Genomic DNA, 21,607 nt, shown 5'->3' on the forward strand with positions numbered 1-21,607 from the left:
CTATGTGGTGTATGTAGCTTTTTCTGTGATGTTTGTTTATTCTGTGTACTATACTCTCATCTATCTAGAAATTAGCTTTCTATAGCCCTGGGGCAATGAAAGACAGAGATCAAAGAGTATCAGAGGTACATGGTGTTCTTGATCTGAGACTTCTGATGCTTTAAGTGGCTGCTATGGGTACTTAACAAGTTTAAATTCCTGCTGGAAGGCTATCTTGCATGCTGTTGGGCTGTCATTAAAATGTGCTAATGCTTTATGGTTGTAGTTGTATGGCACCAAGGTGGATGACTACAGTTCCTATGACCTGTGTTATGTCCCACGCTAGTGCAAATGAGATGGAAGAACTTTTTCTTTTAGCATAATCTATTTGAACTAGAGCATAGTGTAAGGCCTTAAACATATCTAAGTGGTGTCTATCTGTAAAAGACATCTCATGAACTGCAGCTGTTGACTGTTCACACATGGGTAAGCCTAACAGGGTGGAATAACCTGTTTTGAAATTGTGTTCCATTACACCTGTGACTATGACTCTGAGGCTGCACAGGTGCACTTAATTGTCTTTAGTGGGACTAGGCTTTATGGAGGGAGTAATTTGGCACAGCAGTTAAAAGTGAAGCAATGCAATGATGTGTCAGAATTTATATATTTAAACAAACAAACCGTGTTTTCCTCACCTGTAGCTATTTTGGCTTTGTGGTGCTTGCAAGAGTAGAAAACACTTCAATGAGTCTGTTGAGCTGAATGTTCTAGGAAAAGTCACTACGCAAAAGGACAAGGTGGAGCTAAATGTTCAGACTGCTTCAGCAACTGTACCTACACTGTGCATTTGCACCTGCAGGTATGGGGTTGTGCAGCCTACTGGTGCTTCAAGAGGTCCCATCCATTTAACAGCAGGAAATCTTTGTACTTGCACATGTGGAACTGGATGAATTAAAAGCAAAAGTGTATACGTACTGGTGCTCATGGTGACTGCAGAAGGGCAAGTAACATGTTTGTGCTTAACTAGTTGAAATTACAGGTTCCTGTGGGTGGAGATCACTGTCTGGGAGCTTATGTTGGAGGAAGGAAGAAAGTGATGTTTTTAACCCATTTTCATGGGGAAGACATTAATAGATGAAGGTTAAAATGGTGGTTTAAAGTTAAGAAGCAAACAATCTCTTGCTGTCACAGAGACTCCAAACTACTATATTTGGAAACATAAGCATACTCCAGTACGTAATGATATTTTAAAATGCTTGTTAAGGAAGTAATTTCACTCAAATTGTCCGTATCTCTCTTTTGAGCATCCTATCAGCTGGCTTGATGCAGGAGCCATTTCACTGCAGCTGTGATTGGACCTACTAGATGCAAGGATGTAGGAGAAGCTTTTCTCTGTCGTAATCCCTGTGTGGCTGGAGTGGAAGGTACTTTTCCTGCTCCGTGGAGTGTGCTGGCTAATTGGAAAGGGAACAGAAGGAGCATAGTGGCTAAGGGAGCATAGCCCTTTAAGACACTGATGGCGTGACTGACTTGTTAGACTAACAGTTGAGGCACTCACCTGGGAAAACAAAAAGTGAGCGCTTAATGTTTGAGAGATTGTCTTGTTTAACTAGCACAGGCTAGAATATGTAGGGCTGACTGACTCTTTCTCATGTGATAATGAATCATGCTAAGTAGTTCCTGTACTGCAGAATAGATGTTACTTTCTAATTATACAGAATGTGTAGAGGAAAATGGATTTGCTGTGGTTAAGCTTCAGACTTGCTTTTATTGAGTCAGTTGCCTGTAAACTATAATCATGTGTGTTTTAGAATTTTGCTGATAATTTCTGTATATTTTGAATGAATCAGTATGTATCAGTCTCCTCCTTCAGTGATGCTGAAGCTCGCTTATTTTCTTTTGCATTAAAACAGCAGAAGAGTGCTCAGGCAAGCAGAGATCTCAGCTGAGAGAAGGCAATTCACTGAGTCTGTTGCTAGAGTATCTGCATGATTCACAGTTCCTGCTGCATAAAGGAGGAGCTTCGTCTTCCCTGAGCATCCAACTCACCCTTGATATTCTGCTTCAAGAAGGCTTCCAGATATTGCAGGAAGAGAACAGAGCCTCTGGAAAGGCCAAGAGGAATGATCTAAAAACTAAGGCACAGGTTCTAACTTAAGTGGAAGTTTGTCTTGCAGAGCGGATATGCCCGATGTTAGCTATTTTAGAGTCCCACTGCACTTGTATACTCCTGAACTGTTAAGTTCGATGTAGATGAATGTTAAATGATTTTAAGTGTGTTGAATTTAGAAGTTAAACAGCATTGTGTGCATTACTAAGGAGGGAAAAAAGCATATGAGTTGATATGCTGTAAAACTGAAATAAATAATTTATAAAATAAATATTTTATATTTTTATATTATATATAAAATATTATATTTTTTATAAAATAAATATTTTTATTTTAATATGAGCCCTTAGCAGCTGTTGATGTTTAGCTTATATGGTGCTCTTGCATACCCCCATTAATTTTATAACATTGGGACTGAGTTAAAAGGAATCAGAATATGGCTTTTTTTGTTGTTCTTTGTTTGTTTGTTTTTAACCTCTGATGCTCTCTAGAAGTGTGATGGTAGATGAGGCACCCACATGTGAGATGGGTTTAAATTAACTAGTCTGCGTATGGCTAATGCATTAACTGTGATGTTATAGGCCTACTTTGAGTGTCTGAATAAACATACTGATGATTAGCTTTTGTGAAGCTCTGTAGGATTGTTGTTGCTGTGCCCTTTCTCTTAAAGTGGGGTGACGACCTGCACGTTGAAGAATCTGGCTAAATGCCTGAGATGAAGGGATAATGGTACATTGCCTGAATTTAGTTGGGGGAGACTTCATGTCTGTAGCCTTTTTTTTTTTTTTCTCCTAACATCTGCTTGCCATTCCTAGAACTTTGCCAATGTGTTCCTTCTTAAAGAAAGCAAGACTGAAGCAGAAAGCTTTTCATTAACAACTGCATCCATTGTTGTTTATCGTGAATCACTCATGGCTGTTAACTAATCACTTTTACAAAATAGCCATTAAGTTATTAGATATAGGTAGAATACAGAAATACCCTGGAAAAGACCTTATTGAACAGACCTTTATGTGTAAAGAGGTGGTGCTGAAGTGTAGATGGCGCATCTGTTGGGCACCAAGAAGGCAAGCTGAATGTTACTTTTATCCTGATGCTGTAACTGTGGATATACTCCTTGAGTCTTTTGGCTGCACTGGTAACGTCACTGTTCCCTCAGTTTGGACTCAAGTGGATGGGATTTACAGAGTGATTGCTAATTACTTTTTAAAAGTAAGTTAGCAATTTTTTATTTTTTAGTATTATGTCTGGTGTCCATTTATACATAAAATAATCCTCTTATGAAGCAGTTTATTTATCCAAGAGATAAATAGGACTTTTCTAGCAAATTGACAGTTTCTGGTGTGTATAAGTTGGAAGGAAAGAACAATTATCAGATAAGACATACACAGAAATTTCAAATTATTACTAGGTTTATTTTATTGCTATGCACATTTACGATGAAGTAGGTACATATGATCATTTAAAACATTTCAAGATTTCCTAGTTGTCCCACTTGTTCATGTACTGCAGCATGGAGACCGTCGATACAGAACAAAGTTTAAGAGCTCATTGGTACGAGGGACAGGAATTCTGCAGTGTTGCTGAACAGAACTTCTAACAAGGCCTTGAGAGATGCTAATGAGTAGAATACTGAATATCACTTTAAAAAGTGATCTTGATGACACAGCCTCTGTGGAGCATGAATGCCACTATCAAAAGCTTTGGTCTATGCTTTTTTTTTTTTTTTTTTTGCCTTCTGTTAATGAAATTCAAGGGCTTGATTGTCAAATTTATGAAGTCATTGCCTGTAATGAGAGGGCTTTGGATCCCATCCAAATGATGCATTTTATTTAGCAAGCAAGCAGCATCCTTACTTCTTGGAGTTGGTGGCTGTGTGAAGAACTGAAGAATTTTTCTGTTGGTAGCATGCATTTTGGTTGATGATGTTTTGAAGATATAAGCGATACAATTCTGAGACCTTATTGTCATTGTTCTGCGGAACAACTGACCTGTGGTGTAGCAGTTTAGGTACTCAAGACAAAAATAATACTTCTGGAGATTAAAAATGTATAAGCTCTCACTGGGCTTTTTTAATCATTACTATATATCTAGTAAGATTTTCTATGCATACACTTGTTGTTATGCGACCTTTAAATATTACACATATTATTGTTCCTCTAGATACTATCTTAGTTGTTTGAGATGAGATTGTCTCTGTCCTTTTGTAGTCTGCAGCTACATATTCGATTTTTTTTTAATTTAAGTACAAGTTAAAACTATTGTTTATTTCATCTTTATCTCATTCTTTTTATTATGTTTTGTAATGTACATAATATATTAGTACATCTCTATATGTATGCAATTTTTAAAGACATCAATATACTAAGATGTATGTTCTGATTATTTTTTTTTTTTACTAATAAGAGTGTAATCAAAAAAAATTTGGAAATGGCTAATGTAGAGATTAGACAGTGAACAATAAATAATGGATTAAATCATATGCCTTCCTTCATTTGGTGCAATACCCTACGCTATAGGGGAATTGAAATTTTCCCGTGGTTGACCAGTTTGTTTCACAAAGGATGTTTCAGAGCTGAATCAGTTCTGTCACAGAGAATGCAGTGTCTTGTAAGGCTGCTGCTGCTCCGAGGCCCACGTTGTGCAGTGTCTGAGTAATGAATTCAGCTAAAGAGCCTACGTATTAACATCTGGTATTTTGTTGAGTTCAGTAATGTAATTTTTTTAGCTCTTAGCTTTTCAAAGTTAATGGCTTTGACTGGAGTGATTAACACCAACCTTGCTGCCTGTGGCAAGGTTAAAATGACATAAAATGTTTTGGAACACAAACTTTGTCATGGTCCTCATTACATGAAATACCACTGTGTAAGTCAGCCAAGGACACCTTGATTAGTCTGTAATGTCCTTCTATTAACAGATTTTTTTCCCCCCAATGATAGATATTTATTAATACTAGGTATGTAATGAAGATATATTCCTTCTAGAGAGCTATATATATGCTCATGTATTTCTGACTATATAGCAATTTTTGAACCAATGGTAAAAGGCTAATGACCTGAAGAAAGGCATGTGGAGATTCAAAACTTGGCCAACTCTGAATGCAGAACCTGACGCTTTATGTTGATTCTACATGAATGACTGTATAATCATATATTTCAATGTGAATATCAAGCTTTGCTCTGTGGTGATGGGTTAGCACGTTATATTTTTTTGAAAACGTTGCACAAAAATGCCATCACTGACACTTGATGCTCATTTCAGCTAAACTCCCTGTTTTTATAGTGCTATTTCTGTATTTTCTTCTCTTTAAAAGTTTAATTTCATTTTTGTTTGTGTATGAAGTAAACTTTAAACCACATTTATTGAGGGCACAACTTTGCACCCAGACAAATTCTAGAATTTGAACTGAAATGTGCAAGTTAGGGCCTGAGATAATAGAGTTCCTTAATATGATAATTTCCTGGCAGCAAAATGCCTTTGCCAAGAGTAATAGCAATTGAAGCAGGAAATGCTGTTCAGGTTTTTGTTTGTTTGTTTGATCAATTCTTAAATGCTTTTTCTAATAGTTTCCATCATACTTGGTATGCTCTATTCAGAGGAAGTGAGAATGTGGGCACAACTTGTATTTATATCCATAGGTAAGCCATACTTCAAAAGGAGCTTGCCGTAATTAGCATGAACTGAAATTGGGGTAATAAACAGATGTATCTCTTGTGAAACAGAAATCTGCAAAAAATATTCTGTATATCCAGCTTGTCATTTTTTTTTCTCCTCTGTGGACAAAAGAGCAACTTACGGAGTTATGTTTCATTATTTGGAGTTTCATCTTTTTTGTGTGGTCTTCCTGTGCACTTTTCCTCCTACTCACTGTAAAGTCTGCTCCTTTCCCCTGGCAAGTGACCTCACTTGGGTCATTATACATGTGGAATACCTTTGCTTTTATACCTGTGCACTGTTTTTTTCCAAGGTTTAAGCAATAATTTGGCTCCAGGGCAACTGTAAGGATCACGCAAACCAAACCTCCCTTACCACTATTCTTTGATGCTGATTCACCACCCCTTGCACTCTGACTAAAATTGTGCTGGTGCTGGGCACAGGACAACTTCTGGGGTGGGCTGTATCCCTTTCTGCAGTGCAGGTTACCTGTCTATGCTATTCTCCAGTAACTGGTGTGTGTGGGGAATAAAAATCTGTATTGCTGGACTCGCTTAACTTATCTTAAAAAGAAGTTAGGTCTGTTTCTGAAAACAGAAGGAGACCATAGGAAAAATTGTTAATGTAGATTATCTGCAAGTTTTAGCAGTGGCATACCACTCACTTCTGGTTCTGATTTTTAGAAAATGCACTGCCAAAAAATATAACACAAAGATCTGCTAGAGAGGGATTTACTTCAGTAGTTAAGCCAAACTACAAGGAAATGTTTCTATCTTCCTGTTAAAAGAGCTGCTGTTTCCACGTTTTAAAAAATAGTGTTGTTTTTGTTTCTACCCAAGGCTCCAGCTCATTTATTTATTTACTTGCTGTTGTATAGAAGAAATTGTATCCATTCATTGTTGGAGGACACATTCTTACCTCATAATGGATTAATTTTATTAAGGAAGTTTGGCTTTACTCTCTTCGGGGTGACTTTCGAACAAGTTTACGTTTGTTTTCTCCCGTTTTGCTTCAGTTCCTGAAACCTCATCTATTTTAGATTTAATTGCAATTCTGTGAGAAGTTTCTCCTAGTTTTATTGCATTAATAATTTATATCTAATAAAGGGAAACAGTGGAAGTAACAGACAAAGCTGGATTAGTTATTTTTGCTAAGTGGTACCCTGGAGATGCAATGAATGAGTCAGGTGTTTAAAATGAAAGAGTGACATCTTGATCAACTTCACTTCTGCATCCTTAGAATCTGTGTATAATCATGTAATTTGCCAGTGATTAGTATAAAATGACATTGGTGACACTGCATTTGTTATAAATAGATTTTAATCTACAGGTAAATGTTAATATTTTAAATGTTGAGAAAAGAAAGTAACCTTGTCTTTCCATCTGTTTCTGTGAATTTCCACAGCTATGTTGGCAGTGCAGAAGCATGAAAATAAGTTGTGAGTAAAATGCATTTATTATTTAAGTAAAATATAGTGTTCGGCTTTTAAGAGACTGGAGAGTGTCCAGTTCCACTTTTCAATTTTTATTATTTTTTTTTTTAAAGCCCAGATTTAGTTCTGGTTTAAAAGCAAACCAAGTCCAGGGCTTTACCTGTATTTCATCCTAATCTTGTGAACGCTAATTTTTATTTAGAATAAAATGCTACCAAACTATAATACGAAGTCCTTCACTATTACTGTTTTTTCATCCTTATTTTCTCCTTTTTTTCTCTGTTCTGTAGTAAATGGATGTTTGAGCTGAAGCAGCAAAATAAGCGCAGATAATCTTTCTTAAGCTTCACTCTTCTGCTGTGATTCTGTCTGAAAGAATAACAAAATCAGAATGAGAGCAGAGTGGTATTTTGTGAAGAAAATTAAGGTTTTCTATGTCTTTTGCCTTAGCTAAACAAAACCTCACTGTTATTAGCAAAGCAACAAAAAAGATTGGGCAGGAAACAATGCAGACACAATTTTAGTGATATTTTTAGAAGTCCCACCTTTGTCTTTCTGTCTTGCCTAGTCAACCAGGATGAGGATCTGCCTCAAGGATGAATGCTCCAAATTCTGCCTTGATTTCCATTCCCTGAAACCATCTTTGGCAGCCAAGAGCAGCATTTAGATTACGCTTTCACTGAAGAACTAGTTAAATATTAAATATAAGTTGAAAATGCTTGAACAGAGTGAAGTGGTCTTTGACTGTTGTAGCTACAGACAACTTAATGTATCCAGCTTTTGAGTTGATTAGCCACAAAGGAGAAATTCTTCTGCCACCTAAATGCCACATTTTTTTGCCTTTTTTTTTTTTTTTACCTTCACCTTGCTCTGATGACAGAGCTTGAGTATTGCAGCTGAGTGACTTTAAGTCACGTGTTTTGCATAGTTCTTTACTTTAACCTTGGTGCGTAGAGAAGTGCTATATGAACTATAGGCTGATTTTTTCCTTATTGATCTGTGTCTTTACATTTTGTGGGGTTTTAAGGTTTTAACATATCTAAGTGTAAATCATGAATAGTCTAGGTCAACGTGTGTGAAAATCATTTTGCAGAGTGGTGAGAGAATTTCTGAACTGTCATGGCTCATAAAGGTTGTGCGGCTGGTGAGTTCCAAAACATACAAATGTATAATGCTTTGTATTTCTTGTGGCTGGTGAAATTTCCTGAGCACTCTGAGGTACAGAGGGGCAGGTAATTTATTGGCTCTTCATATTTCTGAGTCTTGTAGGCAAAGGAGTGATGCAATAAAATACTCCTTGGAGTAGGCTCACAAACCCAGACTTCCTCCTAAATCTGTGTTATTCGAGCATCCAGGAAATGCAGTTTGCTCTATCAGGGAAGAAAATAGCAATGTTAAAAAAATGGAAATAAAATACTGCTTAGTTTCGATTCAGTTGAGGAAACTTCAGAGAGATTTTTTGTGTATAAATAGTATTATAAGAAGCATCTCTCCCATAGCACAAATCAGCTTCTAATAGCAAATCAGACTAAGTATTGTGTCTTTCAATTAACTTCGTCCTTCATGTCTTCCAAGGGATCTTATGCTAAACTGAATCGCGATACTGTAGTTTTACTAACATCATAGTTCTGACCAGTACAAATGTACACACTAGAACAGATTCGTTTGGAATCTCTGCCTGTTTAAGAAAGCTGTCAAGATAAGTGGAGTGTGAGCAGCAACAGCGACTACATTAAAAATCTGAACAGTGGCTTGTTTAAAGAGCATTTGTTCTCAATTTTTCATCTTTTGAAGACCTTCTGTTCTAAGGTTTGTTCCTACTTAAGCTAAAACACTTAGAAAGTAGAACCATACCAGACAATATGGGGAAAAGAGGAGGGTTCAGTGGGGAAAAGAGGAGGGTTCAGTGTGGGACTGAGAGCCTAATTTATATAGGAAAACTTGTAAAATAAGCTTTTGTCAATAAAAGCAGATATTATCTAAAGTGCATTAGCTACTGAATAAGTTCTAAACCCTTATCTTTTTTTCACCCCAATGAGAAGTAAGCCTTTTAAAGGATTTAGATGCTTTTCAAAATAAGGCTGTATTCCTAAATTGCTTGACACCTGAGATGAATCAATTTAGGTAGACACAGATTCTGCGTAGTTCTAGATCTTCATCTTCATCGTGGAAGTAGTACAAGCATTGAGAGCGTCCCTCCATAGAACAGCTACATGTGTGTGTAAAATAAGTGTACTTAACTGCATCTGTAAAGGCAGTGCCTCCAACACAGATTATTATTTTTTGTAGGAATGATGGGCTTAGGCAGTAAGCAAAAGTGCTGTCTTTCAAGTATATGAACTTGTAGAATTCTGGCAGAATTCATCTGTACCTATGAATTAATTGTCTTTTGACATTTCTTCATTTCTTTCCCCTTCCCTTGCTCAGTCATTTAGGATGCATTTTGCAGGCATAATGCTGTGAAAGTGTTTACTTTCTGTCACCAAACTTTGTATATATATAAAAGCTCTTCTTATGATGCATAATAGAGGATATTTTTTTCTTGCCTAATTAGCTTACATAGGAAGCTTCTTTTAGTCTTTTGAACAGAAAATAGGCAAGAAATATATATTACAAAAAGGTTACAGCTAATACTCTAACTTTTTTTAAGGCTAAAATGATGACAGTCATACCAATCCTTTTACTGTGGGGGAAAGTGGGGGAGCCTTCTCTTTGCTCTCTGAGTACTTTGTCCAGATGTTTCATATTGGCTGCTGTGTGATTGCATCTTGAAAGGTTACTGTAGAAGTAAAATGACTGTCTTCTTGCAGAAACCCTAGGGAAACCTACAGGCAAGAAATAAAAGTTAAAAGTATATACTTATGCTCTGCCATTAAAGAGAAAAATGTAGAGTGCTACTGAAAATGTTAAGAAAATGAAGAGAGGCTTTTCTGTTCTACCAGCAGTGAAGCTACCGTGTGTGTGCGTTTTTTTAATACACTTAATGTTGAGAAAAATGGCCTCAGTAAATGCAGAACATCAATCTCTAGGTAGGGGGGTTGGAAAGACCAAGAGCATCAAACCGTTGTACGAACTGGGAGGAGAAGGGGACGCCTTTCTCTTCCTAAGGGCATGGAGCTAGCCTTCTATAACCTTTTGAAGTAAAGTGCATCTCTGAAAGTACTCTTTCATTACTGTTTTCTATGTTTCCATATAAAATCTACTTACCTCCCTCAACTTTCTTTCTGGTGGTTGTGCTCTGGTTGCTGCGTCGTTAGTGTGATACCAGAAGGAAGGAAAAATCTGGTTAAATGCCTTCTTACAGTTAGATTGTGTTTGTGAAAGCAAAGGAAAGGGTGTGTGTGGAAACTTCCAGGAGAAAACTTATAACAACATTGCCTATGGACCCACAGATTTGAAGGCACTCACTTATTTCAATTATACTTCGTTTTCATCATTATTATTTTTTTCAAATCCACAATTATTGATCAAAACATGTTGTTCCATGGGATTCTGTGCATGTGACTGTTTGGTGTGTTTCTTCCATAGTGGTATCAGTTTAGGTCAATTCATTGTGGCAAAGGAGGCCAAAGCCCTGAAAATATTTGACAGCTCACCTTACACTTAATCTTAAATGGATGCTGAAACAGTGATCCAGATGAGATCTGTTACAAGGGTCCTGTTCGGTATAGGGAGGCCAAGACTTTTGTCTATATCACCTAAGTCCAGAAAGCCCATGGACCAAAAATTGCAAGATGAGAGACGTCAAATTGCCACTCAGAGCCCTGCAGTCTGAGGAGATGTCAGAGTAATGCTTGTATGTATAAAAAATGGAAGTCATATTCAACTGAAGCTTGATGAAAGAATTAAAAAATAAAAATAAAAAAAAATTAAAAGTAGATGAAATGGTCTGAAAGAGCCACAGAGCAATAATTCTACATCAAAATCTGACAAATCCCAGTCCATCCAGGATTACAGAAACGAGGCTTTCCATTGTGATCTCCAAGACTTGCTCTGTCCAACTCATAGTCCTCCTTACTATTTAGTGTCTTGTACAGAAACGAAGCATGATATTGGTCATTGTAAAACTGCTTTGCTCAGTTCTCAACTCTGATCTCGTTACATTTACTGCCCTTAAACACATGCTACACGAGATAATTACAAAAATATGGACTAGGGACAGTTTTAAGCATTAAGGTAGAAGTCCACAAGCTCTGTAGCCTAGTGGAGAATCTTGAGTGAGTGCATTTAAAAAAAATACAACCCCCTAATGGTAAGCCAGTGGCAAACCATTCTCTTTCAGTAGTGTCACTCTTAACTGCAGGAAGAACACAGGAGTTTTATACTTGAAAATTATATGTCATTTGAATTCTCTTTTGCACTATTCTGAATAGTTGAATCACTTAAAAGTTGCATTGCATAAAGTAATTGCTATCACTCAGACACTGACAGTTAAGGATTATATTGCAAGCAAAGGAATGCTTCAGCTGTGCACAAATGAGTAAGTCTTCAATACACCCAGGAGAGCTATTTAAGTTGTAATGACAAAAAGATTTTTGAGATAAAGACTTCCAATGTCAAAATCTCAATTTATTGGATGTTTTATATATAGCAGGACAGAGTAATTATTTAGTGATTTCAGCTAATTTTTTTTGTACCAGACGTTCTTACATGGTAGTCTGTGGACATGTGCTGTTCTGCGGAGCACTGCCAGCTGTTCTGAAGAGATGCTCTTTTCCATGAGGAAGGGATCTGTAAAACAACAAATGCATAACTTTCTGCCACTAAAATCTGTTTTCTTGACATGTGTATGCATGTGCACTTCTGTACACCTCATCCCTTTTTATGACTATAAAAACTGAGAAAATGCAGCTTGAGAAACTTGTCATTGAGAATTTCACACAAAAGAATGTGGAGTTGGTGGGAATGAGTTTTGAAGAGTGTTTAGGCAATAAATTGAATGAAGATAAGGACAGCTTAAAAGTCATTAAATTCTCCTTGTGGTAAGCTCTGTTACAGATATTGAAACAGATGCACAGAAATGTGCTTTTGGATGGGCTGGCTTTGTCTTTATTTTTGAATATGTATACAAACAAAGCAGTGCTTTTAATCTGCTTTAAGATAACAGGGAGGTGAAGGTAGAATAAGTCAAAAGTAGAATATAGATCTGGTCGTACTTGCAGGTTTTAATTTGGACTATTGATATATATATTGAAAACATAAGTTCCTCAGTCTTCATTGTTCTGAGTTAGTGCAGAAAAATATTTCATCTGTTTCTATGTATTGCCTTGGGCGTCTAAATCTGAGGATGACTTCGGACCTCATTGCAATGACAGGAATGATGAACTATGGGGCAATATTTTCAGGTTTACCAGAAATGTGTCAGAGAGCCAGAGATGCTAGGTATTGTCAGCAGCTGTGCTTGACTGCATGGCTGGGACTGATAAGCAGAGTTATTACAGGTAAGCTGATAAAGGTTTCCATGATTCCAACACCATTGTGAATATGCTGGTTGTGGGTGCAGTATTTCAGAGGCATAAAACCAAAGAAAAAGGGTTGTGTTCCCAGATGGAATTGGAGAACCATAATGTCATATGTGCAGAGTGACTGTCATTAGGAAACAACGGCATCTGGGGCATATTTCTTACTAACAGATTTAGCCAGATATGAGCAAAACAATACTGAGGACAACATGAGAGACACAGCTGACCAAGTTATCAGTTTCAATCATAATTTGGGCTGAAGGGAGGACAGGAACTGACAAGCATATGTTTGAAGAAGTGACATGTTATTTTAACTCCATTGATTTGAGGTGAAATGGGCAGAAGCTGTTGGGATGTTTCCTTTGGGGCACACCCTTCTCAGATGTTTGTTGGATTGAGAAAGCAAACTACTCACAAAGCAATAGAGAACACTACTGTCTAGATTTCTTATGACTTGCAGTGCCGCTAATTTTTATTTTCTTTTTAAATGGCAATTTCTACTGGCTAGTATCTTTACTAACCAAGAGCTGATGTTGATATCTAGAAGTCTGAACTGGCCACGTGTGTGGAAATAAGATTGCTTTTCCATGTCAAAACATAGACCACAGGAGTGTATGTACTGGATCAACCCTAATCCTTTTATACTCATCCTTGTTTATCTCTTATTAAATGGCTAAAAACACGCACTTGAAGAGTAAAAGAGCAGAGCTATTTTTTTTACTTTTTTTTTTTTTTTTTTTTACAATCTACAATATTTATTCCTAATTCTTATCCAGTTTTGGTCTTTCTTAAGCACTTTCTGTGCCACTTGTGGTTTCTCCATTCTTAACCTGTACTAGATTTTCTTACATGAATGTGTCTAGTGTAGATTTTTAATATGTGCTGTATCCTTGGCAAGGAATTTCACAGTCGTTCTCCAATTTAAGTAGCAGAATGGTGCTGTGAAGATGAATGCCTTCCATCTTTAGAGGTGTTTGTGTTACAGAAACCCTGAAAAAGATACCAGTTCAGTGGAACAGCTTTCACTTCTTTTTTCTGTGTGTAGTGCTGACATATATTTTATGTTCATTATTATGTCTACAATAACATGTTTAAGCATCTTAAGCATCTTTGTTATTAGCTCTGACTTGGTTAACATGGAAGAGGGAGCAAGATAGTAAAGGCAGTGCAATACACAGGGTATATCAATTAACCCCAAAGAAATGCGGGGCTTGTCCATCTGCAAATCAATATGACAGGTGTGATGATCAGGAATCATTGTTTCTGGTAGTTCAGGTGTGTTGACTGTTCTCTGATTTGTACAAATACCGTGTTTTGTTTTCCACACTTTTCCTTAATGGAAGTGATTCATGTCACTAACTGAAGACAGAGCTGCACTGACAGATGAGAATGAATAAATAGCAAGTCTGAATGGGGTTATGCATTAAATGGGCTTCTTGTGTATTGTGGTTTTGGCTGGGATGGAGTTAATTTTCTTTGTAGGGTCTTGCACAATGCTGTATTTTGGATTTTTGATGAAAATGATGGTACTAACACAATAGCGTTTTAGTTGTGGCAGAGCAGTGCATACCCGGAGCCAAGGGCTTTTCAGCTTCTCGTGCTGCCCTGCCAGCGAGGAGGCTGGGGGTGCAGCAGGAGCTGGGAGGGGACAGAGCCCGGACAGGTGACCCAGACTGGCCAAAGGGGTATTCCAGACCATACGGCATCGTGCTGAGCAATAAAGGCTGTTGTAAAGAAGGAGGAAGGGCGGATGTTTCGAGTGATGGTGTTTGTCATCCCAAGAAATCGTTATGCATGATGAGCCCTGCTTTCCTGGAAGTGGCTGAACACCTGCCTGTTGATGGGAAGTAGCAAATGGATTCCTTGGTTTGCTTTGTTCGTGCACGTGGCTTTTGCTTTACCTAGTAAAATGTCTTTATCCCAACCTGTGAATTCTGCGCTTTTACCTTTCCAATTCACTGCCCCATCCCACCTGGAGAGAGTGAGTGAGTGGCCAAGTGGTGCTGAGCTGAGCTGCCTGCTGGGGTTAAACCACAACATCATGTCACCTAACTTGCATTTCTTGTTGTACTGAGTTCAGCAGGAATACGAGGGACAAACAATCCATGTTTCATATTAATGTTAATGTAACAGTAGATTATAGTACCTCATTCTTTTATTTTTTTCTTACTCTTTGTTTTTAAATGAGGAAAAATATGCCTGCTATTAAATAAATAAAGATGAGGATTCCTCTGCTTTGGATTTCTATGCTTGCTGCAGAGGCAGCAGCATATTGTAGCATTGAAATCACAGCTGACACTATGCATGGATATGGATAGAGAGCAGTAGTAATTGTTTGAGAGCCTGAGCCCAAATCTAAACTCATTAGGAAAGCATGCTTTTTCTTCTGTCTTGTTACTGTGCAAGTGTTCACCTTGATTCTTTAGTAGTCTCTCTAGCTTGATGAGACAGATGGTATTTTATTGTAGCTATAAAATCAGAATTTAAATTTGAAATGTCCTGGGATGGTGATTATTTTTCCCCATAAATAATGGGTTATGATTGTATCTGAAAATGTACAAAGATGTAAATGTGTCTGAAGCTTTTCTGTGTGACAAAAGCGGACCATTATTTCAAATGGGGAAGAAGTGCTAAGTACTACATCTATAATAATAAAAAAGCCTCTCTAAACAGTTCTGTGTCATTCAACGAGAGTGCTTCCATGAGGGGATTATTTTAGGAAAAATGACTTGAAAACACGCTGAAATGTATAATGGAACTGTATACGTAGCATTGCTGTAGGAAATCATATTCAGCTCTACATCTTGTCTTTCTGTAGACTGCTTTCACAGTATCTCCCTTGCAGTGTATCTGGTGTGTGTGTGTGTGTGTGTGTGTGTGGTGTCTCTTTCTAATTCATTAGGAGTTCTGATTTATGAGGTTTCTTCATTTTCATGAAGAGTGAAGGAAGTGTAATCATGTTAACGTGTATGTCTGCAGGTCACCCTTATGCTGTAATGCAGAATGGTGTAGTGTATCAAACCCTCAGAAACCTCAGAGCTGTTTTTGTGCCCATGCTAGCGTAGGAAATACAAAATTAGTACAATCTCCATGGTATTTCAATTTGTCTCTTCCCTGGGTATCATGAAGTACAATACAATATCTGTGATACACTAGTGTCAGGAAGTTGTAGCTGTTATTTGACTAAATGGGTATTGCTGGTTTGTTTCATTTATCCCATGTGTGAATTTATTCTTCTGGTTAGTTAATACTTGAGAGGCCATTTGGATGGCCTTTTCTTCCTGAAGAGATGGCTGTCAATTCAATGGTTCTTAACTGAGCTGGCATTAAGCCTTCGGTTTAGTTCCTTTGAGGTATGGAATATAATGGCATTGACTTGCGTTACTGGAATCCAGTACTGGAATGTGTATTTTAGGATCTTTCTTCTAATAGAGTTTGTTTTGCATGGAAACACCTACATGTTTTCTGAAGGTATTCTAGGTGTGTGTGTGTGTTTGTGAGCATGAGTGTGTTTGTGGCAGACCTTGCCGTAGTCATCCAGTGATGGGAGTTACTGAAGTCCCCAGGTGCACAAAGAGAGCTGGCTTCAGTCTGAATGCTTCTCAGTCTTCAACAGTTTGACCAGTAAGTAGTTCATGAAGATCTTTTATTCAAGCTTAGTGACATTAGCCTCTGGAACAACAGTTAAAACTCAAACTAGGTAGTTGCAGAAATGTGTTTATGGACGACACAGCAACACTGAAGGTGACACGAGTGTTACAAGAGTATTTTGTCAGTACTTGCCGCTTACGGATACCTAAATTATCTTAAATCATGCTTAGATTCTTGAGAAGCTTTCCCACTAGGAACTTCCTAAGTGAGGGTCAATCAGATCATTTCAGTCAGTGATTTAATCAACAAACTGTTACTTAGCTTATTTTTATTTGCTAAGCCCTCCTTTCTTCCTTGTAAAAAACTTGGGCATTTGCCTGGGCATGCGCTCTGCACCTCTAAAATTGTCAGCAGGGTCGAAGGCTGAAATTCCTAACGTGAAGGAGTTCTGAGGCTTCCTGCTTTGTTGGAAACCATGTGCAAGATGCACAGGAATTCTTATGTTGCTGTGTTTATGTGCTCTTGGGTTACCTCTGTCAGCCCCCTCTGCTAGCATAAGGCTGTGTCTACCTTTGCAAGTAGTGCAGCCTAATAGGAGCAAATCTGTAAAGCTAAAAGTTGCTGTTGTGGATCCTGTAGCCACACTATATGCTCTTCAAGGGTTTTTCCTTTAGGATGGCTCTAGTCAGGTTCCATTAGTTGTTTAACTGCACCTTTGGGTGTACTATCATCCAAAAGAAAGCTAGCTAGTGTGCTTTGAAAGTACAGCAAGTGGAGATGACCATAAATTAACATTTTGTTTGAATCGTGAGCATTTTATGGAGAGTAAAACCCCTCTAAGAAGGTATAAATTGCTTTGTGTTGTGCTGCTCACTCCAGTGGCTGGGGAGGAGTAGCATCAGAGATACACTCATTGAACAGAATGAAGAAAAGCTTTACTTCCCAGCATATCCAGTGTTCCAAGTTTCTCCCCAGGGACTGGTGTGTGTGTTTTGTGAATATATTTTTTTTTCTTTTTCCTGTAGTTCTTTTATTTCTTTTAATATCAGCAAACATTGTTGTTCTAAGAACTGATGGCTTCTTTAGCAAGGCAGTACATAGGGAACCTGTACAGAAAGATGTAGCACTCAGTTTCTTCTGTTTCCAGGAAACAACATTTTCTGTTAATTATTTTTTGTTCATTTGTTTGCCTTTTTTTTTTTTCTTTCAGTGCCTCTTGGATTTATCTCCCTATGAAGATTGAGAAGCCTTAGGAAACAAAATGAGGGAGAAGACAAAGCAGGTTAAGTTGAGCTGAGATGAAGGAGGATTCTCTTCTTGTTCTCTGGCAAATAGATTTCTGTTGTCTTTCCATAGCTGAGGTGGTAATGAAAAACTTCTACAATGGAACAGTTAGATGTCCTGTTCTTTATCTTCCTTTTGGTGACATTATGAACTAAGGAGAACTTCGCTATCACCTCGTAGCAGGAATTAAAAAAAGCTTATTTCCCCCAAAACTTGTTACTCATAATAACTTCAGACCAACAGAATGAATCTGTTGTAGGATAAACAATAGATGTTGCCGATAACAACGGTACGACTGGATAGTGCATGAGCTTTGGAAGTCACTTCAGTTTTATATTTCTTCTTTTCTTGGCATCATTTGGTAGCAATTCTGAGTGTTTAGCTGCTTTATGCTTCTCTCAGAAAACAAAAGGAAACAGCTAAGCCTGTGGTTGTGTATCTTTGAGTCTTATTTCTTCTAATCATTCTTCTGGAGCCAGTCTTTCATGAAGTTAGTACCAGAGCCTCTCAGTATCCAAGTCCTCAGTGTCAGCAACATGCTTTGATTTTTGGTCATTTTTAGCATACCTTTGGTGTTTCCAAGTCTTCAAAATTGTGTACCTGCAGAGGTACGTGGAGGTCACTAACATGTTTTAAGGTAACTAGGATCTCTAGCTACCTTTTGTGATTATGATTTAAAGAAAAAACAACAACGAAAAACAACCCTCCTCTCTATATTTTCTGTTAAAACATGTCCCCTGTAACTATTACATTTTCCTTGAAGGGATTTTGGAGATTTACCCATCTGGAATATTTGCTTGCACTCATTTTCTACAGGTGAGTTGATTTTTTTTTTTTTTAAGCCTATACCAAAATGCCCTTCAACAACAATCCCTTGGGCACTTCAGATGTTGTTTTAGTCAAACAAACTCCTTGTCCAAAACTATCATTTGATATAAAATCTGAGCCATATATTTAAACCTTAGTTTGAACACTATTAACACTAATACTGTCACCTGATACTCCTTAGCTGAGTAGATAGATTGCACTGGGTTGTAATGAATGAACAGTATTGCTTCATGCTATGATAAGTATAAACTGCATTGTGGCTTTCTGAGTTCATTCCTACAGATACTACGTAGTCGAATCTGCTTATATGAGAACTAAGTTTGTTGTATTCGTAAACTGAAAAGCATTTATTGTGTTGTTAGTACTGACATAGAAAATCAGTATTGATTTACGTCAGGTCTGTTGCTACTGTTTTTCCAATATGAGCATCTCTCTCTCTGTTTTGAAGATAATTCATAGGGACTACAGAAGCCCCTAGGATTCCAGGAGGAACTGAAATTGCCAAACAGGTATTCCTTGCTTTGTTTGAGGCAGTAATTGATAAAATAAGTAGCTATTGAGTTTTCTGTTACAGGTTCTCAAAATGCTGTAGTTGTGAACAATTAGCATGTAAGGTCAGTGGAAACTTATCTGAAATGTTTCAGAACTAGTCAGACCCGGAGAACCAGGACTTTGAACAACATGAACTACTACAGCTGCTCAACACTAGGTTGTTCGAATGACCAAAGGTGTTAATGACCTGACCAAGGGTAGTGCTGGGGGCTGAGCTGGGCTGCAGGGAGCCCCTCTGTTCCTGTGGCTTTCTCTGGGGCAGGAGGTTTCTCTGTATCCTCTGGGGTTTTCTAGATCTTGGAGAAGACTCTCACCTCAGGCCATAATTTCTCCAGAAAGGAGACATAGGGTAGCAACTGAACAACAGTAAACTGATGTTCAAGGAGTGAAGCTGACATAACTCTATTCTTTAGATGTGGCAGTGCAAAACAGATAAGGACAAGATGTTGATTAACAATGCACCTCTTTGCAAGATGAACTCTCCTCAAGAAGTAGTCTTTCCAACTTAGGAATTTTTCATAATTCCAAGGTAGATGTAAGGGGGTTACCTAGAAGGCTTGCACTTACTTTAGGTGTGCTGAAGTAATAGCATAGGCTGAAGGCATGCAGTATGACACTTGTTAATACTTGCTGAACTGCAGCTTGAGGAATGCATGATGAATGTGAAGGTCTACAGAGAAGTAATAAAGGTGGTAGGCTGTTTAGGGGGGTCGAGGGGGAACAAGATCAGGATGCTTCAGCTGGAGAAATCTCAAAATTCAAATCAGACAAAAAGTGAAATCAATTACTTCATTTTTATATACCACTGCATATAGAGTATCACAAGCAAGGAGATGACCCTACTAATCTGCAGACAACAGAACAAATAATTTTATTGTTCTAAATAAATTTGTTTTAAAACACTCCAAATAATATCTGTTGTCCTTTTGAAAAACAGCAGTCTATCTAAGTGATATCATATTCTTTGATAGTGAACTAAATTCCCACAGCAAAAATATGTATACATGTGCTAGAAAAGGATTTTAAAAGTTCTGTCAAACTTCATTTTCATCTTAATTCCAAACAGAAGTTAAGAAATTTTTCGCAACCTCAAGATTTTGACAGTTAAACACCCTTGTGATCTGCTTACATAGCAAATACTTAATGTTTTGTGTTTGGATGCCTGTGGCTACATTGCCTGCAGCATTTTATTACTAGCTGCTGGTTTTGCTATAGAAAGGAGAAGGTTATGATCATTCTAAAAGTGTTTGCATGGGGGGAAAAAACCCTCAGTAACAGAAGTATTTTGGTAAGCTCTTGGAAGTTAAACAAGAACCAGTGACTTAAAACTGAAGCTGAATAAATTCAGGTGAAAAGGAAATAATGAAATGGCGACCTCTTGGAAAAATTTGAAGAGTTAGTTTCCTGTCATACTGATTTACAGTTTTTGCTGAACAAACAAAAGGTACAGACTAGAATGAAAATTAAGTCAGGGGGATCCTTTCACCCACTTGCGCAGGGTCTGTGTGTGTCCTCCTAGTTGGATAGGAGGAAATCTATCATGGTGATAGAGTTTGAGATTTGTAACACTGATTATACTCATAGTCCTAACATGTATAAAGTAGTATGAGGGTGAGTAGAACAAAAATGAGTGAATCTTTATTATGGATTGCAAAGATCCTACGGCTTAACCTTTAGCTCACAGATGAAAGCTGGTAACTTCTCATAGCGGAGGCCACCCATTTAGCTACTGTTTTATAGTGCTGTAATTCTTCAGTGATGTTTGCTGTCATCACTAGGTTAAGAGCGATCACCTCTGCACAAGGGATGTCAGTAAATCTTGTGGCAGGAATGAAGTCTTCGCTGTTTCCCCTTCACTCTCCCTGCCCCCTTCTTCTTAGAAGAACTCTAAGAAATGTTTTTCTATAGTTCTGCTGAACAGCTCCCTAGAGAAAGATGCAGATTCAAATAAAACACTTCTGTGTTGTTTTTTTCCCCATTTTGTTTGATCTGCAATAAATTCTGGTTTTATGCAACATGACTAAAATAGTGCCACTCAGTTTTTATCGGAGTCAGAACAACACAAACTTAAATGTGAAAGCTACGTGTAGATTACAGAAATGCTTTGTGCTTTATAAAATATTGACAACTTTAATAAGGCTTTTTCAAAATTATTTGTACCTTTTCTCCTCTATTTTTGTTTAATATATCTGTTGGCAGGATATGCTAACCTCAAATGAAGTTCAGTGTCTAAACACAATGGTAAACAGTCATTTTGGTAGGAAATGATGAGCAATTGAGTCTTTCAGTTGTATAAAAATACTATTAATATTTATCCAAGTATAAAGAAATATTTCTGTGGAAAAAGTGTATTAGTTTTTCCATTACTTTAAACAAGGTAACAGCAGCCTATGATCTGAATTTGTCTTTTTGAATAATGCATTTAATGAACTTATATCTGCTAATATTGGCAAAAGCCTAAGTAGAACTAAAACAACTGAACTGTTTTGAGCTTTACTATAAGTAAGGATTCTGACTCGATAGTTTAGTTAGTGGAAGTAAACCCAATCCTGTACCATACAAAGACCAAAGTATTAGCCTTTTTTTCCCTTTAAGCATCTGAGCACGTTTTTTCACTCCCCCCGCCCCTTCCCACTTGTTACCAAATAACAGCCAGCAAAGCCCTTGGAATTCAAGAAGTGTTTGGACAATGCTTTTTAGGTATATGGCTTAACT

General features: G+C 37.5%; 1 long non-coding RNA gene across 2 annotated transcripts; it reads left to right on the plus strand.

The window, feature by feature from the left end:
* The first annotated feature begins 601 nt into the window (after positions 1-601).
* Positions 602-2,717, plus strand: LOC310895648. Of its 2 annotated transcripts, none has more exons than XR_014580829.1 (3): positions 602-979; positions 1,295-1,403; positions 1,893-2,717. It is a non-coding gene; the product is annotated as an uncharacterized lncRNA (long non-coding RNA). The 2 variants fall into 2 exon arrangements; XR_014580830.1 differs by having other exon boundaries at positions 603-979; positions 1,284-1,403.
* The last annotated feature ends 18,890 nt before the right edge of the window (positions 2,718-21,607 follow it).

The sequence above is a fragment of the Anser anser genome (assembly GCF_964211835.1).
Source record: "Anser anser genome assembly, chromosome: 2".
Classification (NCBI taxonomy): domain Eukaryota; kingdom Metazoa; phylum Chordata; class Aves; order Anseriformes; family Anatidae; genus Anser; species Anser anser.